Here is a 23,259-nt window from a genome sequence, read left to right on the forward strand (position 1 = left end):
TTTTTCATGTCTTCTAGATGCTGATGGCACTGAAGTTTTGATTGTTGGCAGTGTTGTCATTTATTTTGTTAGAGAGTATTTATTGATGTTTCAGTAACATATATTTTAAGTGGGACAAAATGAATCCATAAGGGACTGAGAGACAGTTTTATTCTGAATGTTCGAAAGCAGAAGTTTTCACATCAATGAACCAGTTTTAAAGAGCTAATATGTACTACCGCTTTTTACACTATTCCCGCCATTGTTTAATTCACAGATCATTATGACCGTAAAGTCTTTAGGAAAGTTCCTGTTTGGTATTTTCATTATAAGGTAAGAAAAAGGACCTCTCCAAAGATCAAGAGATTTGTCTGTATTAATTCTGTTTATCATTACTGGTACTAAATCTTCCCCAGAAGATTACTAGAGTTTTTGAAAGGTAACCAAAATCTTCCTAAAATAGTTTCTTTTCCATAATTCAGAGGGAATAGAGTATCTATGTTTGGAGAAATTCAGGCTCAGTTCCCTCCCTGTATTCTGTATGATTTGAAGAGAGGAAGAGGAGGAATGGCAACTTCTAAGAAGATCGATCAAAGTTTCTTAGATGTTTCTTTCCACTTGAAATTTATTTCTGTCGTTTAGAGTTGCTGTCTTTAAATACTTGGCAAAGTTCTTGGGTTCATAATAACCAGTATCTCCTTCAGTGTATATAGTCAATGAAACTATAGCAGAAAAAGACCAGCATCTACCAAGATTCAGGCTCCCTCTGCTGTGGTTCTGTATGAAGCCATTGGAAATGACTGTCTATCAGTGTACTAATTTTACAGATGCCACCACCACTGCTATAATAGCATCTTTGCATTTGGGTGGGACTATATGACCTAGTTTTTGTCAACTGGATAAGAATGAAGAGGCTATATCATTACAGGGACAAGGTTGTGAGAAACAGAGATGTACCTTGTCTCTCTTTTCTTTCTTTCTTTACTGGGGTACAGAGGAACTTGTAGCCATAGCAGTCACTAGTCTACACAGTAGAAGGAATTATTTTGGAGAAGATAGCTGCCCATGAATCAGGAACATTCTTAATGAACTGTTACAAGAATGATGAATTAGACTTTGCAATATGAAGCCACTCCAGTTTTGGTGTTTATTTGATATAGCCACTAAATATTACAGTGACTGAAATGGCTTTTTGGATTAATCATGTCAAATAAAAATAATATGCTTATTTTTTTAGTGCCTAGATATGTTTCTCCATGTCTATAAATAAAGAAATAGCCTTATTTTTATTGTGAAAACTAGGGAAAAAAATGTTATGGGGAAAGATAAAGGCAATGTCTTTGAAGCATATGTTTATATTTATAAGGCATATCATTGTTTATCTCTCAAACAATTTTCCCATTTCACATTAGATGTATTATTCCCTTTCACAGTACCTACTGTCATATTGGGTGACTGATTTATAGAACACATTGATACGGAATCCATGAGCCTTCTCCTAAGATATTTCTGTGAATGTAGCATAATGCCCTTTAAGATTTATTTAGAATTCACTGTCATGTTAGTACAAGCATTTTGTGATGTGCGTTCATAAAAATATTAAGATTTATATGTGAAGCCAACTCCTGAAAAAGCACATTTCTCATATTAGGATTCGGGGTATATAAGATATATTTCATAAGGCTATACATGAAAATTCAATATGCTATTGGTGCATTCCTCTTATATTGGTTGACTTGCTCTTAGATACTTGCAGCATGACTTTTGGTTATAAAACATGGTTATAATAATATTACTAACAGTAACAATAATAATAACTAGCATTTTTTTTGAGCCTTTATTATGTCAGATACTATTCAAGTTCATAACATTATATTAACTCATTTAATCCTCATAGAAAATATATGAGGTAGGTTACCTCATATATTAACATTACCCTCATTAACAGATAAGTAAAAGAGGGACAGAGACATTAGTAACTTGCCGAAGTTTCCAGAGTTGGTAAGCTGGAATTTGAACTTAGACTTTATCATTGTATACTATGATACCTCCTAATTAAGACTGGGCAATTGTAATAGGAAAGAATAAAAGTTTTATATTTTGGCTTTCCTTTATTGGAGGAACTAGACATACATATGAAACAGATACCTCAACAAAGAAATTGACAAATCACAGATTTAATGAGAAATAGTGACAATTAATCTGGATGATAGATGGTAAAAGCTAGGCCTGACAGAAAGAGAAGAAGAGGAGCTGACATATTGAGCACTTTGCATATGTATTCTCATTTAATAACCCTCTCCCCAAAACAAAAGTACCCAGCAAAATAATTTTTATCATTGAGTTTTAAAGCAAAGCATCTGAAGCTCAAGGAACCTATATAACTTTCTTGTGAAACTAAGAGTAAGTGTAAGAACTGGGATTTCAACTCAGCCTTTCAAAATATAAAATAGCAGATTTTCCTCTATTATTATCTATTCGGCATGCTAAAAGTTTCTTCCAGGAGGGAGAATGATATGGGAACACTTATAGAAATTAACATGGTAAGAATCAAGCATCTTGAATTGTTCAGGATTCAAAGATCTTAGAATATGAAAGAGTAAAGGCATGGAAATTAGGAGATGGGTAATTAGTGGTCAGGAGAAAACATTATATTGAGAAGTTTGTATCTATTCAATGGACATGAAGGAGATACTGTGCCATTTTAGGCAGAGAATAGGGCTGAGAATTGAATTTTAGAGCACCCATCTACAAATAAAGAAAGAAATGAAGAGCTAATAAAAAAAAGGGGGTGGGGTTCATTTTAAGAAGAGAGACCCAGAATAAATTTAAAAATATAGCACGTACTGTATACACAACATTAAGCTCAGTTTTGGAATAAATGCACAGAAATATAAGATGTGGTTTCTGTAATTCAGTACCTTTGCGCCAATCAATCCAGGTGTTTGCCATTTTGAAGACATGTAACTCAGATAATAGTTCAACCCAAGGCATAATTTTATAATGATAATGTACAATAGAGAATTCCAAGTAAAAAATTGACTTCTAGCATACTTGTCTAATATTGTCTTCTTGCATCTAAATTCAATTAAATTACTAATCTGTGCAAAAACTGAGGCAATCTATATCAATATTAGATGACAGTTGACAGTTATCAACAAATTTAAAAATTTGGATAATTTCTACCAAACAGTGCATAAGAGAATGAATAAAGTATTTTATCTGTGCCTTTTCATAGAAGAATAGCTCTATGAGAGGACTAGCTTATGCTTAGCTATGTCCCTAAAAGAAATAGACTAAAACTTATAATTGAAAGAAGTAATGATTGTCCAAGGGACCATCTGATTCCTACTGGTATTTGGGGGGACATGAGAGACGCTAGAAAACTATACTGAGAAAAGTGCACTTAGAAGCATTTGTTTCCTACCTTTTCTTCACAAAGTAGCATATAGAAAAATTTAGCCCAGCTGACTGCCATTTTTTTTTCTAAACATGTCCACTACGGCCTATCTTAAACATACTCCCTGATGCATGAATATGAATTTTGCAGCCCAGCCTTCTTCAGTGGAAACTAACTGGTCTAAAGAGTAACACATCACTGATCCAAGGGCATTGAAGACCTAATTAAGGTGTGATATATGTGGCTCACTGAATCAGAGACCATTTTATCAGATCCATGCATACTGATTATTTTTCCTTCTGTCAAGAATTCGAACTCAGAGACCGTTGTTCCATGTTGGACCATGAGCCTAATGAGTAAGCAGGTAGAGCTGACAGTTAAAGGGAGGATGGGGTGAACATGTGTAGACAGCAGAAACAAAACACTAGCTATACCTCAGAAGCAGTAGATTTCTCCATTCCTGACAGATCCTAACTTCTTTGAATAAAGTTTGTTCTCCATGAATTCAGTAAGATTCAATATACCTTAAAATAATTCATTTTTATGTGAAATAATTCAGGTAGATTTATGATCCTTGTAACCAAAAGTGTCTTAGCTAAAACATATCAACCTAAAAAAGAAACTGGTTGGCACATAGGTGAAACTCCCTCCTGGAACAGCTCCCAGGTTTTCCCCTATTCGCTTAAGTGCTGGATTACTTGCAAAGTAACATAAGATTAAATATAAATTATTTTTCACTCTTCATCTGGGTCTGCAATTTTTGAATAAGAACCAGGATATGTTCAACAGAAGTTCTATATTTGTGTAGTGTAAAAAGTAGTGGGTAAAAGCCTCTGACCCACCGGTCATTCAGGGATCTAAACTGACAGAGGAGCTACCATTTTAAATGATTGACTCCGAAGAATGCTCCCAATTCTCCCAAGAGACAGGGGAAGAGAGAAATGGGAGACTAGAAAGAAGTTTTCACGGGCTCAGTCTGGAAAGATTATATATTACTAATGTTTAAAGTCCATTGGCCAGAATTTAGTCATAAGGTCATATTTGATTGCAAGTAAGGATGGGGAATATAGTCTCACTCTGTGCCTAGGATAGGAAAAACATTTGAGGAACAACCAGCAAATGTGTGCCATGATATCTTAACTTTAAGTATTAGATTACCTTAAAATACCTCTTCTGTTAAACTGAATTATAATACTGATTATATAAATATGTTGATTATATTATCTATCAATTAAAATAAAGGAGCAACTTAATCTATATCTCAGCCTATTCAGAACGCTCTGTGATGTAGTTATTACAAGAAATAGAACATTTTAGATATCTTCTAATTTATGGTATGTAAAAATATTACATCTATGATACCGAAACAAGAAGCCTTTATGACAGACTGAAACTGAGAGATGGCACAGAAATGAAAAACATATACAGTTGTGTTTTTAAAGTACTGAGGGGTAATTACTGATAAACTTAATGCAACATGTACATCCATGGAACAACTGAACAAAGGGAAAATGATAGCTGTATGAGACTACAGTCTAGTCTGTTACAATGCATGCTTCTACAGTGTGAATTAATTTGTTATTTGTGAGTAGTAGGATAATGACGTCAGCATTATATAGAAGTCACATTGTTTTATTCACATTTTTGCCAGGCCATTAAATTTTTATTTTTGTTGTTATCAAGTAACAGTAGTTAAACACAAAGTACACTAACATAGTTAATTGCAGCAAACCGTGGAGCAATATTCTACTGTCCAAGATACTTATGCATGTCATGATCTTTTATGAGGACCAATTTTGACCATATAAAGTTTCTTGACAGTGTTTTGTGAAGCATTGCTTACTGTGGTTTATTTATTTTAGAAATGTAGTATGTATTTTTTAGAAAACAGATAGTATTTTCATTAAGATTATTTTGTCAGTGAGTGAGGTACAGACTTGTTATTCTATAGATTTTGAATGCTCTGTTCTCAGTGCTTTTTTTTCTCATAAACCCTACTATTTTTATTAATGTTACAGAATGTGAACTTCTCAGCATTGCATATATTTCATTATAGAATATGTACCACCTCTCTTTTCAGTTGCTAGTGTCAGAAAGCAATCCAAACTACCTCAAAGAAAATGGAAATGCATTAAATCACACAACTGGAATGCTTAAGAGTTTTGCTGGCTTCATGTAGCCATGAGTGAAAACAAAAACAAAAAACAAAAAACAGTTTTTATGTATCTATCTCTTTTTCTTCACCTCTTAGTTTGATTTTAACAGACTTTAGTTTGAATACAGGCTTTCTCTGTAAGGCAAATTAGTGGGCATTATCAGACTAAGGCTTGTTCTCATGATATCATAATATATTATCAGTCTGGATTACTATTCAGGAAAGGAATGGCCCAGTCAAAAGGGGTAATTAAAGAGACTTAAATAAGGAAGCTATTTGCAAATTTCAGGTGGGTTAAGGAACATCTACAAAGGATGATGAGGAACGCTGGGCTACCATGGAGGAGAATGTTTACACTCAGAAGAAATAAGTAAGTGAAAGGACAGGTTACCAGAACCAGTTTAAGAGAGGGCCACCAAAGTGGATCTGTGGCCTTTGGTTGAAAACAGCTACTGCTAAACTGCAGTCCAGAGGGAGAGAACTTGGTGAATAGATATTCCAACCTTTCTCCATCCTCTCTAATCTACTAGTTTTTCCCATGAGCCAAACCCAACTGAATATAAAGGAATTCAGTTGGTACAAGCCATAGAGTTCAGCTTCCAAGGGTACAGAATAAGGTGGGAATTTAGTATTGTGGGGAAAATGGAGAATATCCAACCTGCCCAATTTAACCACTTGAGTAAAAAGGTAGTTTTTCTTTCAGTAGCCTTATGTGATTTTTAAGAAAAGTTCTCATTGGCCCTACTTGGACCATACATCCACACACAGTGGCCAGAGAAATTTAGTGTTCTGCTTGTGTAACTGTCAGTATGAATTTTTAGATAGTATAATTAACAACCTGACCAAGAGCTCATAGATGGGGGAGGAATTTTCAAAGAAAACACTTTTATGGATCCAAGAAACTAACAAAGTATGAGAGTAACATGATAGGCCCTTTGTCTTCTAGTTTCGAGACATAGATTTTCCTCTACGGGTGACTTAGCCCAGTAGAATCCAAGTACTTTGTACTCATACCAGTCAAATGATTCACTTTACCACAGAGAAAGAGTAATACATACTGAGGGTGGAACAGTATTATTAAACATAGTATTTTCCTTTGAGAAGATGAGCTAAGTCTCCTTTAAGGAAATGCATGGAAAATGAAGGGACAGGATATCCCCTCACACCTCAAAAAAGTTTTATCCCCTCAAAGTGTAACCCGATATCTAAAAAAGAATAGCTGGGCAATAAATGTTTTTTGAAATGGTTATTAGAATAACAGTTTCCAAACCGTGTTATGTTTACAGTGTCCCAGGTAGGTGATGAAAAGGAAAAATAATCTGCTTTAAACTGTGTAGTTTCCAAATCCACATTCTAAATGCTTAACACTTCTCTCCTTACGGAATGAAGATTTGTATTAATTCCAAATGAATACCTAAAATGAAAATGATTTGCTGTTAATATATTTATTTTAATTTAAGAGTTAATGGCACGGGAAAAAATGCAGCAGTTTGCAAATACTATTTCAATGTAAGTACTTAAACTGTTTTTAAAGTAGGACCTGTTCCTTTGGTTTGATGGAAATAGTCACATAACAACAAATTTTAAAAAAGCCACTACATGAATATAATGGATGTCAAACTGATTTCTCTCCCTGTCCCTTTTCTTTTACCATAGTAATTTGTACTTGAGAGAGTTTTTGAATGTCTTAGTACAGTCAGTTGTTTATAATTTCTTTTTAGTATTGTGAGAATGCAAGCTGAAATAATCGAGTGGTGGAAGAACTGAAAAATATAGGCAGGGCTAATGAAAATTTGGCACATCAGCTAAAAGCCTAGAACACCTGGCTCATGAATGGTCAACTGGTTCAACTTCTTTATAATGACTATTCTTTCCTCCCTTTAATTTGCTTTAAAAAAAAAAAAAAGTGTTGTCCAAGACTTACCATTTCAAGAGTGCTGAGAGTTTTCCATTTTAGATCCTTTAGTAGACAGAATGTTCATTTTTCATAAAAGAAAATAGTCACAGTGTGTTCTTTTAAAAAAAACTCAGCCTCTCATTCTGCTGTGAATAAAACTCATTTGAAGGGGCCCTCTTAAGTTAAGCTTAGCAGGGGATGGTGGCTTTCTTCTGTTTGATTCTTGCTTAGACCAATTTATCCCTATATGACTGTTTGTTTTTAAGATGCTTTCTACTTTGGAGTAGTACATTTCAGTCTTAGTGGGAGCCTGAAGAAGAGATGAAGGGAATGAAATAGGTGGCATTTCTTAGTCACTGTTAATATAACTTTTAACTCCTCTCAAAAGAACATCCAAGACTTAGAGATCCAATTGATTTCATCTGGAAAAAGTCTTCCAGGTTCTGTCTCCGTTATTAAGAAAGAACCTATTTCTCACCAGCATCTATTGTCTCTTGTCTTATTGATGATAGGCATTCTGACAGGTGTGAGGTAATATCTCATTGTGATTTGACTTGCATTTCCCTGACAATTAGTGATGTTGAGAATATTTACATATATCTGTTGGCCATTTTGATGTCCTCTTTGGAGAATGTCTATAGTTCTTCTGCCCGTATTGAATTATTTGTTTTTTGTAATTGAGTTCACTGAGTTCTTTGTATAATTTGGATAATATCCCCTTATTTAATATGTTTTTCATAAATTGTCCCTATTCTGTAGGTTATCTTTTATTTTGTTAATTGTTTCCTTTGCTGTGTGGAAGCTTTTCCATTTGATGTAGTTCCGTTTGTCAATTTTGTTCTTCTGTCGTTTATGCTTTTGGTATCATGCTCAAAAATTTTATTGCCAAGACCAGTATTGATGAGCTTCTTTTCTATGTTTTTTTTTCCCCCCCCTAGGGATGTTATGTATCAGGTCTTATGTTTAAATCTTTGATCCATTTAGAGTTAATTTTTGTGAATGGTGTGAGATAGGGGTCCAATTTTATTGTTTTTCATGTGTTTATCCAGTTTTCCCAGTACCATTTGTTGAAATGGCTATCCTTTCCCCATTTGGTATACTTGGATCCCTTGTTGAATATTAGTTGATCATATATGCTGAATTTTGGGCTTTCAATTCTGTTTCATTGATTGATGTATCTTATTTTTGTGCCAGTACCATACTGTTCTTATTACTATGACTTTGTAGTATAGTTTGAAGTCTAGAAGCATGATTTGGCTTTGTTCTTTGTCCTCAGGGTCGCTTTGGCTATGGAGTCTTTTGTGGTTCCACACGAATTTTAAAATTATTTCTTCTATTTCTATAAAAACAGGGGGTTACATACAATGGTGTTTAAGGGTACAAAGTTGTAACAAGTAGTAAATAAGCCAGAGACCCAATGCATAGTATAATGAATATAGACAATAATATTGTACTACAATTATGTAATATGATAAATATCACTACATTGGCAATTATATTACAGTGTATAAATGCATCAGAGTAACACATGTACCTTAAACTTATAAAATGTTACATGTCAAATTTATTCAGTTAAAAAAAAAACATACTCTAGCCATTTCAGAGGTTAGAAAACACCTTCCTCTACTCTCTAAACATTCTTACTCGGCTTTCTTTGTTTTCCCCTCAACTATTGAGACACTCTAATGACTTATTGGCTTTTATTAGAGTGATCAATATCCAAGAAATAAATTAACAACACTGAGGATAGAAAGACGTGTCATGAAAAGAACCATAAAACAAGAAAAACTCTTTTAGCGAGGTTAGGTCCTTTGCAATAAGTATATAAAACATTTATTGATTCAAAGTGACACCAAATGTTCTTTCTTAAAAATTATTTTTTAATTTTTGGCATCAATCAGTGACTAAAGAAAATTCCCATACAAGAAGCTGATTTGCGAAGTTAGCATCAAAATGCTGTGGGAATGAATTCTGTTTGGTCATGTTAACCTACAACAGCATTACTACTGTTTTAAAATAGTACTTAATATTTACTCGATATTTCTTCATCTCAGAGCACTGTCTACCAAAACAAACAAACAAACAAACAAACAAACAAAAAATGCTTGAGTAAAATGTTAAATGCAGTCCCACTATTACCATAACAACTGCAAGGAAAGGAAGAAGTCTGTTTTTCCCTTTCATAGATAGGTTCACATTACGTTTTAGGATTTGCTCCCCTTGGTAGTCCTGCATCACTCCAGGTGACAGTAAGATACTCAGTTCTTATCGAGGAAGTTTTCACTGGGGAATAACCTGCAGCAGCTCCTGTAGGTAGATATGGTATAGGTGTATAACACCTTCCCCTCAGTCTCCATTAGCTATCTCAAACTGTTACAGCGGAGCTAGAAAGGACATCTGGCATAGATGGGATTCTGTGAGCTTATGAACCCTTAAATATTTTTTGTAAGTTATTGTCTGTATGTCTATTTACTTGAAAATTATGTCCTATATAAAGTCCTCACCACCAGTTACTGAAGTTGTAAAATGTCCTCCAATTCTATGTGTTTAGAAACTCTGTGCAAGGATACTGATGCTCTGAGGTTTTTATAATATGTTTCTTTGTTTGAGGTACTGCTATTTTATTGAATCATATAATCCTAGCTAAAGTCTGACTAAATTTAGATCATGATATTGAACATTCCTTAATGTTGCTTTTGTGGATATAAGGTTTCAAAAGTGAAAATTGATGGTCCTTTTATTACGTAATTTTTAAGGTAGTTAACCAAATGAGAATGAGATATATTTTCATATGATACCAAGGACTACAGAAAATTTTTCATTTTATGTGTATCTTTGTTTTCATGTAAAAAATGGTCAAGTGCTGCTATTTTTTAGTCTAATGAAAATTTGCAAAATGCATAAATAATGTGGTAAGATGCTTTTTGATTGATAAGGTGATTAAATGATTAAATGGATTCAAAATAAAAAGAAAACACTTTGAATACCTCTAATATCAGAATAATTCCTCTTTTTGCCATATCTTTGCCTTGCCAAAATGGATGCTGGCTAGCTAATACAGTTTGAAAATAATGGTTCACACACTTTATTAAATCCTTAGAACTGAAAGGAATTCATAAAGAGTGTCCGATTAATCTTGTTTCAAGGCAACGTTATATCTTAGTGTTATAGACAAATAGACTATTTTCTTTTTTATCTGAAGGAAAAAGCTCTTGTAGTCTTCCTCTTGTAGTTGATTATCAGATAAAATTTGAGAAATATTTTATTGGAGAAAGAGAAACAAGGTTATGGTTATCTAACATTAAACACACACACACACACACACACACACACACGTTGCTATTAATGACTTCTGTCAAACTAAATGTTAGTCCTTAATAGGTTATGCTAAAATTTCCAGGTTTAACTAATTTTTGAGATTTTACTTTCATATGTATTTACTGAGCTTTGACTAGGTTTAGAATATATTAGGAACTTGTGATTAAGGTGAGGAAGATGCAGTCATGGTTTCCTTGCCCTTATGTACAAATGACTGGAGAAATAGGTAATGTGTAGTATCTTAGACAAGAGCTATCCAACAGCCCAGAAGGAAGTGGAAAGGAAAGGCTGTTGAGATTAAACATTCCATAAATGTTCCACTATTGCTGGATTTTTTTAAATCACAAAGACATAAATAAGAATGTAAATTGTAGGGGTTTAAAGAGAAAAATCATTAGATAGTGTCGACTTGTAAAACAACCCTGAACTACTTCAGGCAGTGCCTATGGATAGAGGAGAAGAATGAGGATAAAGATATTTTGTTGTTATATTTATTATTAAGGGCAGCAACAACACATATCTGAGTGTTTCCAATGCACTAAAATGTGTTCTAAGCGTTTTATATGCATTGACTCATTCAGTCCTCAAGATAACACTGTGGAGTCGGTTCCTAATTTTGTAGCCAAAGGAAAATGAGATTTACAGGTCAAAACACTTGCCTAAAGTTTGACTAGGGGTGAGTGGGTTGAGCTCATATTCAGATGCAATAGATCCTATAAACATCAGCACGGAGTTAAATTCATTTTGCCTGAATCATAAGACATGGAGTGGTCATCAATAGGAGCTGAGTGGAAACATTTTTTGTGGGGTATGTTGTGTAAAACACTGCTCTCAGATCTGTGTGTTACAGAGAGTGTTACTCAAAGTGTGGCCCATGAACTTCTGCCAGTTGTGTTGGTTACTGTTATGTGGCAATAAAAATATGAAACTTAAGAATCGGCACTTTGAAACTTTCATGACAATATGACAATAAATTTGTCTGTCAAATCTAATAAAAAATTAGGCTTTCATTTTTCCCTTAAAAATCTCATATTTCTAGGAAATTATTTTTAGTGTGTTCTCTAAGTATCGATCAATAACAGATTGGAACATTTGAAACACAGAAAAAAATACTGGTATTTTATTTTATCTAGTTTGACCACCAATATATTATTCTTTCAATTGGATTATTCTTTCAATTATATTATTCTTTCACTTTTAATATCTACCTAGTAAGATTATTGCTGAATTTAAAAGCTGGAGCCTATTAGCTAGCATTCAGCACTGTGTCTAGCACATGGTAGATTTTCAATCAAAGCTAGCTAGGCAGGTTACCATAAGAATAAAAATCAAGAATTGCTTAACAGTGGTTTTATTGCCTCTCACTCCAGTGTACATTTTGGTAGGAGGAAGAGTACCGAAGCAGAACCTCTTTTTTTAGCAGAGCCTCCTTCATCCAGTCTGTTATTGTAATTTGACCCTAAGGAAAAGCAGCAAATGAAATTTTTAAAAGGCCCTTGTTAGAGATTTATGCAAAAAAAAAAGAAAAGCAAAGAATTTGAAATCGGGATGGATTCAGATCAATTTTCTGCAGTAGTTCACAGTGAAAATTGATGCTTTAAAATGATGACTCAGGCACTCTCAGTTACAACTGTTCAAAGAAAGGTCCTGGTGCCCAGAGCCAAGAACTTCCCCACCTAAGGCAGTCAGGGGAGGATTCTGAGCAACAAGGAGTCAGAATTAGCTGTTGCCTTCAGGGATTCTAGCCTTCTGTGCAGGTACATCTTTGAGGACTTTCTTCTCTATAACTTCTGTGCCTCCAAGTCCCCTTCTCTATTCTCCTTGATTTCCTTTTGATCTCTTTTTTCTCTGCCACACTTCTTGCTTCTAAGGTCTAAATTTCCACATATCTTTCATAGACTATTCTAGAAAGAGTCTTTCATAGAATATTCTGGTCCAAATGCCAACTTATTTCAGCAATCCTGGGTGCCACATGCCTGGAAGACATAACTTTCCCTTCTATGTTTCAAAATGACTTTTTATGGTCATATCCCTTCATCCTAAATTCTGCAAACTTAATGAAAGTAATCACATCTAGGATTTTAAAGTGGAAAAAAAAAATAAATGAATGAGTATTTTGTGAAGATTTACTATGTGCCTGCTATGTACAAGGCACTCTGCTGGGCACAGAGTACAAATATGGGTCACTTATTTATTCAATATTTATTGGGAAGGTCACTATAATACACATTAGGAATAATCCTAAAGTATATACAAATATACAAGTTCAAACAGAATAAGACAAAAAAAAATAGAAGTTCTGTTGTTTTATTCTCGTACCCTCAAAGATGTACCTTCTGGGACATCTTTAGGCAAGTGAACCCCAGTGTAAAGATCACTGTTCAAAGGTGAGATCATATAGGTATTAAGAAATACATTGCAAAGTAGAGACTTATGTATAATAAATGTTGCAGATGAAATAATATTAAGTGATAGATGGGAGCTATTGTTTCAAACTGAATGGATTCTAAGCATTTGTTTACTGGGATTCTCTATACATCCAGCTCTGGAAATTAAAAAACAAAAACAAATTATTAGACAATATAGTGCAATGATTAAGAGCAGAGGTCAGCAAGCGTTTTCTAAAAAGGGCCTGAAAGTAAATATTTTTGGCTTGCAGGCCACATTGTCTTGATTACAATCAATTCACCTCTGCCAAGAGTAGCAAGACAAACACAGCCATAGGCAATACTTAAACAACTGGGCCTGGCTGTGTTTCAGAATGCCTGTGGCTGTAGCTTGCTGAACCCTGATTAAGATTCCTACCCTTTGGGGTCATTCCAGGTGATTCTGGTATCAGTACTGGGTGTGTGGTAATGTGCCAGTTACAGGTGCCTTAGTTTACATGGTGAGTTTCCGGTAGGCGTCACCTAGGAACTAGTTAGAAATGCATAATCTCGGGCTCTGCTCAAGGTCTGTAGATTTGGAATCTGTATTTTAAGAAGCTCCTCAGGGTATCTGGTTCTGTATTGTAGTGGAGAAGCAGTATGGTAGATAATGGTGATGGTGATAGTGTCTGCCCCATTAAGATGCTACTCTTAAAGTACTTATCATAATGTTAGGACAAAAATAGGCACTGTGTCAATTTCTTGCTCACTCATACCTGTGTTAGGACTTCTCAGAGAGCTCAGAGTCTAGTGGAGTTAAGAAAGGCACTATATGACATCACTCGTGAATGATGAGTAGAATTTAGTCATGGAGCAATAGGAGCAATAGCATATGTGGGTCCCTGCAGATTGTTTAACCAGTAAGTTGTAGCCGCACTCTCAATTATTAATTAGTAAGTAATTTTTGTGAACTCAAGTAGTATGATAAATGTAGGCTTACCTTCTTTTGGCTTTTCCTTAGTCCTTTGTAAATCATGAGGGTTTTTTTTTTTTTTTCATTGCTTTGCTGTGGTAATTAGAGTTAATAGATGTTATCAGAATGGGATAACTTCCATTTTTGAAGTAAAAAAGGCATAGAGATATCATATATAAGAAACTTTTGTTTTAAAGACTTAAACCGAAGAAGTATCCTTAGTTAATTAGAATTTAAGTCAATATGAACGCTGCATTCTTTTAATTTTTGCTATATAATGCATAGTGGTAGAAATAAGTGAATTATGTTTTCTATAGTATTTTAACATTCTTGTTTATGTTAAAGTAATGGTTCAGACCACAGCTCAAATACCACTTTTTTCTCAGAGGTATACATTCTATAAAGACTATTACCTTGTTAGGTTGCTGCTAAGCGAGAGTGTGAGGGAACATAATCAAACAGAATCACTTTGCCTTCTATGTCTCTTTTGTCAGATGTTAAGTAAGAATAATGCCTGTTCTTCTACAGATACTGTGAAGACAGATGATAAAGGTCACTATGCTCTTTGAAAGAATGTCACTATATAAATCCAACAAGGCATTAAAATCAAAATATCTTATTTCAACCTTTTAAGAAGATAGCAATGACTGTTAGAAGCAAAAATGGAAAATTGTCTAAATGGCTAGTGAATTGACACAGTTCACCTTTTTTCTTTAAAAAAATTAATCCAAGTTGACTCAGGAGTATGTTCCAACCAAGGCTGGGTGATTAACTTTATACATAATAGGCTTCGATTCAATGTTTGAGTGAAAGTGCCGAGAAAAGTGTTTAAGGGAGTAGGAGAAGGATTTAATTAGTGTAGAGATCTGGATACAGATAAATCAGCCTGTGATTGATCGTAGGACAGTTTTGAGGGGTTAGTAGAATAAGAGTTTGGGGATTCATTTTGAATACAGGCTATGGAAAGTAATTTACAGGGAAAAACTTTTTCCCTGTAAATTACTTTCCATAGCCTGTATTTTTTCCCTGTAATTTACTTTCCATAATTTTTTCCCTGTAAATTACTTTCCATAATCACAATTATTTAACGGTTCTGACATCTCTGCCCCTTTTGGATTGCTGTGAAAATCCTAGGTGGTCACATATATGTGATAACTCTGAATAATTCCTGATATGGAGCAAGTACTCAGAAATGTTCATTCATTTGTTCTTATAGATGGAAAGTCTGATGCCAGAGGTTTTTTTTTTAATGAATGACATTTATGTGGAAAAAGTTATGGATTTCCTTCACATAGCCACCCTAATTCTTTCTACCCTCTATAGCTAAGCTTCTAAAAAGAATTGCTCAGTAACATCCCTAAGCTGTTTCTTTCTCATATGTTTTATAGTATGTCTCCTTCCTTCCTTCCCTCCTATTCCACAAACTTCTCCAAACTGTCTTTTTCTCCACAAAGCTACTCCAAAAAATGTGGTCATCCACCACTCTGGTGTTTTCAAGGTCAAAAGAAGTTCTTTTGAAGCCTAATCATATTACGTCACTCAGTTTTTTGACACGTAAATATTTTTATCTTCACAAAATACTTTTCCTTTGGTCTCTGAAATGCTAGTTTCCCTTTGTCATGTTTGGCCCTCGGTATCCTCACTGTTTACACCTTGCTTTGGAAATATCATTTGTAATCATGATGCAATTGACCAACTATTCTATGACAAGTCTAAAACGTAGGCCTTTCAGTCAGATTTTCATTCTGAGCTTCACACTGATAGGCAGTGCTACTTACTTGGCACCTTTTCTTATATGTTTTATAAGCAAATGAAATGTAACAAGTCCAATCAAACTTCCTGAATATAGCACAATATTCTTTATTATCTACTGTATCCTCCTAGAACTATAATATTCTTTTTTAGTTTCACCTCATCTTGTAATTAGATATTAAAGTGATTATATTGTCATTCCCTTCTACCAGACTATAAATGGAGACTTCTTATTTTATTAATTGTCCTTAAATGCCCTATACCTAGATAAGGACTGACATATAATTGGTACTCAAAATATTCAGCAAATGAATTAATCTAGGTCAATGAAAAATGCATAGGCTAAGCTACAGAGTTACAAAGAATTGGCATGGATTCCTAGGCATCCACCAATACCTGTGTTATTTTAGGTGATTATGTATCTTCTCTGAGTTTCCTTCTTGTCATCTTAGTATTTTTTATGAAAACAGCTACAGAACATTCCTTGTAAGGGTATAAACTATGTCTTCTACCACAGTGCCTGATGCAAAAGCATAGTAAATGGCCTTATGTTAATTCATCACTTCTTTTCTAGGACTGTATTAATTTATTTTTCACTACTTGATCCAATAATGTATAAGTAGCCACTTTGTGCAAGATACTGTTGCAGGCTCTGAGAATCCAGCAATAAAAAAAGTGGGCCACGTTTCTACTCTTGTCATTACTTTTGTTTTCATAGGGGGAGACAGGTACAAAATAAGTAAATACATTCACTAAATTTCTAATATATTCTCTGTGAGGGCTAAGAGAAAACATAAAGCTTATTCTGATAAGGTGCCATCTGAGCATGCCGAGGGACAGTATCATGCCAAAATGTGGAGGGTATTACAGGGAGAACCATCAGCAAACAGAGCAGCATTGAGGCGGGCATGTGTTTGGGTGTTCGTGGAGCATTTTTCAATACAGCTGGGGAAAAATTGGTGGTTTTAGGGACATAGGAGGGGACATCGATGCTGTAAGGTCTTTCAGGTCATTATAGAGACTCTGAATTTCTCTCTGGGTGTAATGGAAGCTATGAGTAGATTTTAAGCAGAGGGATAACATTATTAGACTTGGATTTAAAACATCAACTGGGCTACTTTCTGGAGGAAAGCCCCTGGGGAGCAAGGGCTGGAAACAAACAAACAAACAACAAAAGAAAAAACAGAGGACTTTATGAAACAGTCCAGGCAACATCTAATGGAGACTTTTGGGGAGGTTGTTCTCCAGAGTGGTTCTTGGAGCAACATCATCATCTATCACCTAGGTCTCTCTCACCCCCACAAACTTTCTGAAGTCTAGCTCTAGAGGTCAATGGGGCCCAGGAATCTGTTGTAAACAGCCTTCAGGAAATACTGATGCTTACCAACATTTGAGAACTACTGCTCTTGGACACTAATAGTTTTAAAAACAGTAAGAAGTGATCAGATTCCTGATATATGCTGAAGCTAGAGCTAATTTGATTGACTAATGGTTATATGAGAAGTATGTGTGAAAAAAGAATAATAGTGAGGTTTTTGAGGTAAGAAACTGGTGGAATAAAGTTACCCTATGCTGAAAGAAGTTCTTGGGAGGAACAATTGGAACCAGGATCACTTTAGTTCTACGAATATTCATTTCATGTGTCTGTCAGGCATCAAAGTGAGGCTGTTGACTAGGCAGTTTTATCTTCAGGTCTAGAGTTCTGTTGTCTTTAATAAATCTGTTTAAGTTGTTTTAGGGAGACTGATATATCATTCTGGATTTTTTTTTTTTTATTGTTCAAGAAGTGAAACTAGAAGAGGGCCTGTAGAGATTAAAGAACTATCTAGGGCAGCATTTTTAAAATTAACTCATAAAGAAAGTGAATCTTTACATTTCCCAAGACTAATTCCTTCAACTTGTCATATGCTGTAAATCACCTAATAGAATCTCTTAAATGACTAAGTATATTTTAATGAGCCCAGAAATTAAAATCATTTTATTATTACTTTGAAAGACAAAGGTGTCATGAGCATTTCATATCCTCAGGTAGTCCTCTGTATTTGATTTAATAGCTTGCGGGGGAGCGGGGGGTGGGAGGTGGGCTGGATTGCTTTAGAAGTTCACAGAGTGGCATTTTTACGGAGATACTACCAAAGATTCTAATAGTCTGTGAAATCTGTTTTACATCAGACCTTTTCAGTATCTGCTAGTCCTAATTTACACCAATTTAATTTTGAATAGCCCAGGCTCAGAGTTATATTAGCTGCCATTATATAACTTTTTCTTCTACATAATTCAAGTTCCTGAATTGCGTATCATGTTATCCAATTTCCTCTTTGTTTGAAATATATTTTTTCTACTCTAAGAATCAAATGTTTGTTATTTTTCAACTAACAATATACCTGAATTTATAACGTATAGTTTTATTTAGACCTGTTGTAGAATTAATAATCCAAAGTAATGGCATTATTCTTTACCTAATTTTAAAGACCAATGGTTGTATAGTTCTGTCCTGAACTACAATTTTGATATATTTTGATGATCCAGAGTTTTTAATAGTGGCAAACAGAAGAAAATGTTGGAAAACTAGAATAAACTTTAGAGCTAATTATTCTGGGTGTCTTGGAAATTAAATAAAGATTTGTTCAGTTCAGCTTTTTTCTTTTTTGAGTACCTAGGTAGGAGTTAAGTGGTTGGCAAAGTAGGTAGTAACTATTAAGTTAAAAATCCTTGGGGGCTTTCAGTGGCGCCTTTAATCTTCTTACTGAGGAGACATGTAGCTGGCCAAAATAACTGCCTTCTCATCTAACTGTGGAATGCACCCAGTCCCCTGACACATGGATCTTGTTCAGTTTAAAGTAATTAAAGCCTATTCAAACCCAATAGAAATGTCATCATACTTTAAAGATGCAAATTTATGAGTCATATATAAAAATAAGATGTGATAGTTAATAATTAGCTATAAAATGATTAATAAAAGAATTAACAAACTATTTTAAATATCTTAGAATAATTAATAATTAATGAAATAATGCACGTGATAAAAATCGTTTTGGCAAACTTCGAACTGTAATGATGTGGCTTTGAGTTGGTAAGGATAAAGTTTCTTCCTGGGTCAAAAACTTGCTAAAATTGTTTCTTTGAAGAAAGATCCACTGATCTAATAATATGTCTAATAATTGTTATTTGTGTGTGCTCATGAGTGTCCATAGTTCCTGGTTCTCCTCACGTGTCCTTCAGCTGCATTGTGCTGTGCCCTACGACAGTTTCATTCACATCCAGCTTATCGCACAGCTGCTTCAACTTGATATTAGCTGCGTGGACCTGCCACTAGCATTCTGCTTCATGTGTTGCAGAGAAGATCACTTTCCGTTCTGCTGGTCTGGCTCTGTTAGATGCTTGTCATTCGATGTGCAGTGAGGCTCAGAAGTGAGGTTTGTGAAAATGCTTCTTTTGGTGGGTATATTTTGCATGCCTCTTTTATGGTCTCTTCTACTTCTCTGGACATGAAAAGACTCAGTTTCAAGTTTAGTTGGAAATGTGAACAAGGGCTATGGCACGAGTGTTTTGTTTTAGCGGTGACGTGTCAAAATGTTAAATGTTAACCACTGCTGTTTTAGCTGGAAGGTGTGGTCAAGCACAGACAAGGGGCTGTGGAAATGTCTTGCTGTTTTATAAATATCATAATACCCGAATGTCAGATGAAGTTTTAAAGTAATAGTGATACTACCAATAATAAATCCTCCCAAACAAAGGCTGGTATTTTATATTGAATTCCTTATAAACTCTCTAATAATGTAAGGCTCTTTCTTGATTTGTTCATTTAGAGGAACAAAACAGTGTTTGGAGAATACACTGTAGCCAAAATTACCTGAATCAATACTCATTTTGGATGCTTATGAAGGTTTTTATAACAAGAACAAAGAAAGAAAAGTTAAGATAGATTTGATATATACCCATGAAAGTATTACCTCACAATTGTATTTTGTATCATTCTAAACATGTCTTCAAACTCACTTTACAGAGTGAAAAATAGTTACTTTATAGCTATCATGATTAAACATTATGGGGAGAATGAAAAATGATGTATTTTGACATAGAATTTCATGTTTCTGCTTGGGATAAAATTTTTAGGAATAGTATTATACTTAAATAGAATAAAAATCATATCTCAACAACATGGAACAAAGATAATTTACTGCAGAAAAATGTATTATAACACATGTTCTAGTGAAGATAGACTAATGTCGAAGGCACAAGTAAATATTTAAAATAATTTCATGAATCTTGAGCAGAAAAGTAAAAAATGTATAAATAAATCTATATGTAGACATATAATGAAAGTATATATTATATATATTTGTAAAATATATGTTTTAAATATACAACCTTAGCTAAATAAATATTACATATAGGAATCTGACTATTTCATACACAAACACATATGTGTGTGTGTGTGTGCATAGTATATACAGGTGAGGTGGCTAAACATTTTGTTTTATTAAATTTAAGCACATAAGGAAAGGATCAGTTTAAAATTGAGGTGATTTTTTCTTTTTTTTTCCGGCACAGATGGTGTTTCTTTACTGCTCTCTGACATTTTATCTATTAATCAGTATATGCAGTTTATACTGCTGTGTTCCTTTTTAAAAATACATGTGTCCCTTGGGAGGACAAACATAGACTAGATTTTCCTTAAAAGCAATGTGTTTTCTTCCTAACATTCAGTTGTACAGTGAATATATTCATTTTTGCTGGCAAAGTAATAAGGGGATACGTGATATTTTTGGAGAAACATAAGAAATTGGAACCGAGGATTCACTTAACCGCTATAGAGTTTGAGTTTGTCACTATTGCTGTTAAACTCTTTAAACGTTAAATGGGAATGAAAATCTCAGCTTTGACTACCTCAGTTATTAAGCAAATCCAAATAGATGCACAGTCATAGGATCTTAGGAATGGAAGAAACACCACTAGACCGTCTAGGCCAATCCTTTCTGAACACCTTCTTCAACATTCCTGATAAGTGCTTGGCAAGACTTCTTCCTTACTATTTCTAATGCTGGGGAATCTATGTCCTAAGCATCTAGACAGACTTCTACATCGAGCCACTGTGTCCTTCTTTTTGGCTTCAGCTGTTTGGTCCTAGTTATGCTCAGTGGAGCCAGACTGACACTATAGAATAAATGTCCGACAGTGTGCACCTGCTTAGGTTTTGAATGTATCTAGAATGACCATCTCAAGTGGCACTTTATCAGGATAAATAAATAAATATTCATGTGAGAGTGTGTTTGGTGTGTGTGTGCGTGGGTGCGTGCATATAAATCTATATGTGTTTATAAATGTATATCTTAGAATTATAAAGCCCATTAGGAACACAAGTTAATATTCTTTTTAACCACAAGTCAAGGTAGGCTGGATTTGAGGATTCAAGAGTTTTGTTAGAGTAGAGGGATACATGAGAACATTGGATTTCTGGAGGACAAAAGTGAAGGATATGTTTAAGAAAGGAAAATATTTCTAAAGAAATATTTTATATACTTTGTGATAGTTGCCTAATACCCTGGTGACTTATGTGCAGATGACTGTTGATATGAAGATCCCAAGATTGGCAACTGGATATTATTCTCCTGTTTAATGCTTTGTTCATTTTTCCGAAAGAGATACTCCCAAGGAATCTAGCCAGTTAGAGGAACAGAAAGCTGAAAGGCCTTAGCATGTGTCACTAAACTAAAAGGAATAGCGAATTGTCTCATTTTTTGTCCTTTCTTTTTATACTTATGTAAGAAATAGATAAAATAGGAAGAGAAAAGATCCACGCTCAAAAACTCAGAAGTGAAAACTTTGCTTCACATAGAGGTCACTCTGTCTGGTGCCTGTGGTCAAATGGAGGAGCTCATGCTACTATTTTTGTGGCTAATCAGGATTTCACTCTGTTTAGCTGCCATTCTAGCGCTTCCTTCCAACAGTAAATAAGGACATGAAACAGACACTTTCCTGGATGAGGCAATGAGTGCTAAATAAAGGAAGACATTACAAGGGCCAAAATATAAGTAAATAGAACAAAGTGGAAAACTCTTACTTTTATGTTTAGGAGCCATTAAAAAGATAACTCCAAAATTTCTGATTAATAGGCTTGCCTTTTCTTTTTATGATTAAGACCTATTTAATGATTAAGAGATTTAGTTAATCAAGAGAGCTATTCTAAGTTTGCTAGATGAAATAACCTTCCTGGGAAGATTAAACTCTGTATAACATATCCCCCTCCCCAAGTAAAGTTCTCTTAATTTCATTGAGTTTTTTGATGCAACTAATGATTATAGCTGATGTATACCAGGTTTCCACTAAGTGAATGTATATCTTCTATACTAGAATTGATTCAATTTTTTCACCCTAACTAAAAAACTTATTCATAGCTATCATGACCTTTTTCCAATTGATAGCTTGGACAAAGACAAGCTTATTTACAGCTGAGAGAATAAAACTGAAGATCTAGGGACTTGAGAGAGAGAGCTGAGGTAAAAGAAAGGCATAGACTTTTCAATATCTTTATTTCCTGGCAATTTGATCCACAGAACCAAAAATTTAAACACTATTTTAAGTCAATACTCTGTTCTAAAGCCCTGAATACAGAGATGAAGAGATTGAGTGAATGAATGATCTCAGAACTGAAAGCTCCCTAGGGAAGATGTTTTATAGACGTAGTACAAGGATTCTGTAGCATTAGGGTTTATAAAATTCATTTCTTTGTAACATAAATAGGATACCTTACCTACCTATTTCAAAGGTTGTGGAAATTGAATGATTATATAAATGTAAAATGACTCTGTTAGTATTGATATGAAAACACTCTATTAGTGGGCCAACACTGGCTGATACTTACAAGAGAGACCACATGGTTAGTGAGCAAAACAATGAAATCAGCTATAAGTTCTGCAGTCAGACAGGCCTGGATTCTCTACTGCTTAATAACTGTGTCCTTGGGCAAAGTAGTTAACATCTCTGACCTTCACTTTTTGTAGCTATTAAAATAATAATGACAACCTCTAGTTAACAGTTATACCGGGAAGATTCATGTGGAATGTCTAGCAATAAATTTATGGTGATTCATAGCAGTTAACTCTTACTGTCATTACTCAGTACAGTTGCCAAGGATTTAGCACCATTCCCCCACTCTTTGGCCATGGGTTTGGGCTGCCCTACAGAATGGACTCATGCTGGAAGAAAAAGTCAGTTCTTTCTTTCTTAATGATTGCCAAAATCTGGGAAGTGTGTGAAACCGGTTGCCAAGAGGGATGTTCGCTCTTATGTGCTTTGAAGGAGAAGTTAAGAGAATCTTTAAATCCAAACATCTGTAAGTACAAAGCTAAAATGGATTATGAAGTAAAGAATTTGAGATTTAAATGGAATTTTAAAAGATCTAAACAGTACATTGTA

The 23,259-nt window shown here is 34.5% G+C and overlaps 1 protein-coding gene and 1 pseudogene across 1 annotated transcript in view; both read left to right on the plus strand.

The window, feature by feature from the left end:
- Positions 1-23,259, plus strand: part of LOC120606347 (metabotropic glutamate receptor 7-like) — a gene marked incomplete at its 3' end in the record, with an annotated part of 556,936 nt that overhangs the window by 166,751 nt on the left and 366,926 nt on the right. The window lies entirely within an intron of this gene.
- The window catches only part of LOC120606342 (60S ribosomal protein L26-like 1), a 121,972-nt pseudogene continuing 120,803 nt past the window's right edge, over positions 22,091-23,259 (plus strand).

The sequence above is a fragment of the Pteropus medius genome, unplaced genomic scaffold, assembly GCF_902729225.1.
Source record: "Pteropus medius unplaced genomic scaffold, Ma_sr-lr_union100, whole genome shotgun sequence".
NCBI lineage: Eukaryota > Metazoa > Chordata > Mammalia > Chiroptera > Pteropodidae > Pteropus > Pteropus medius.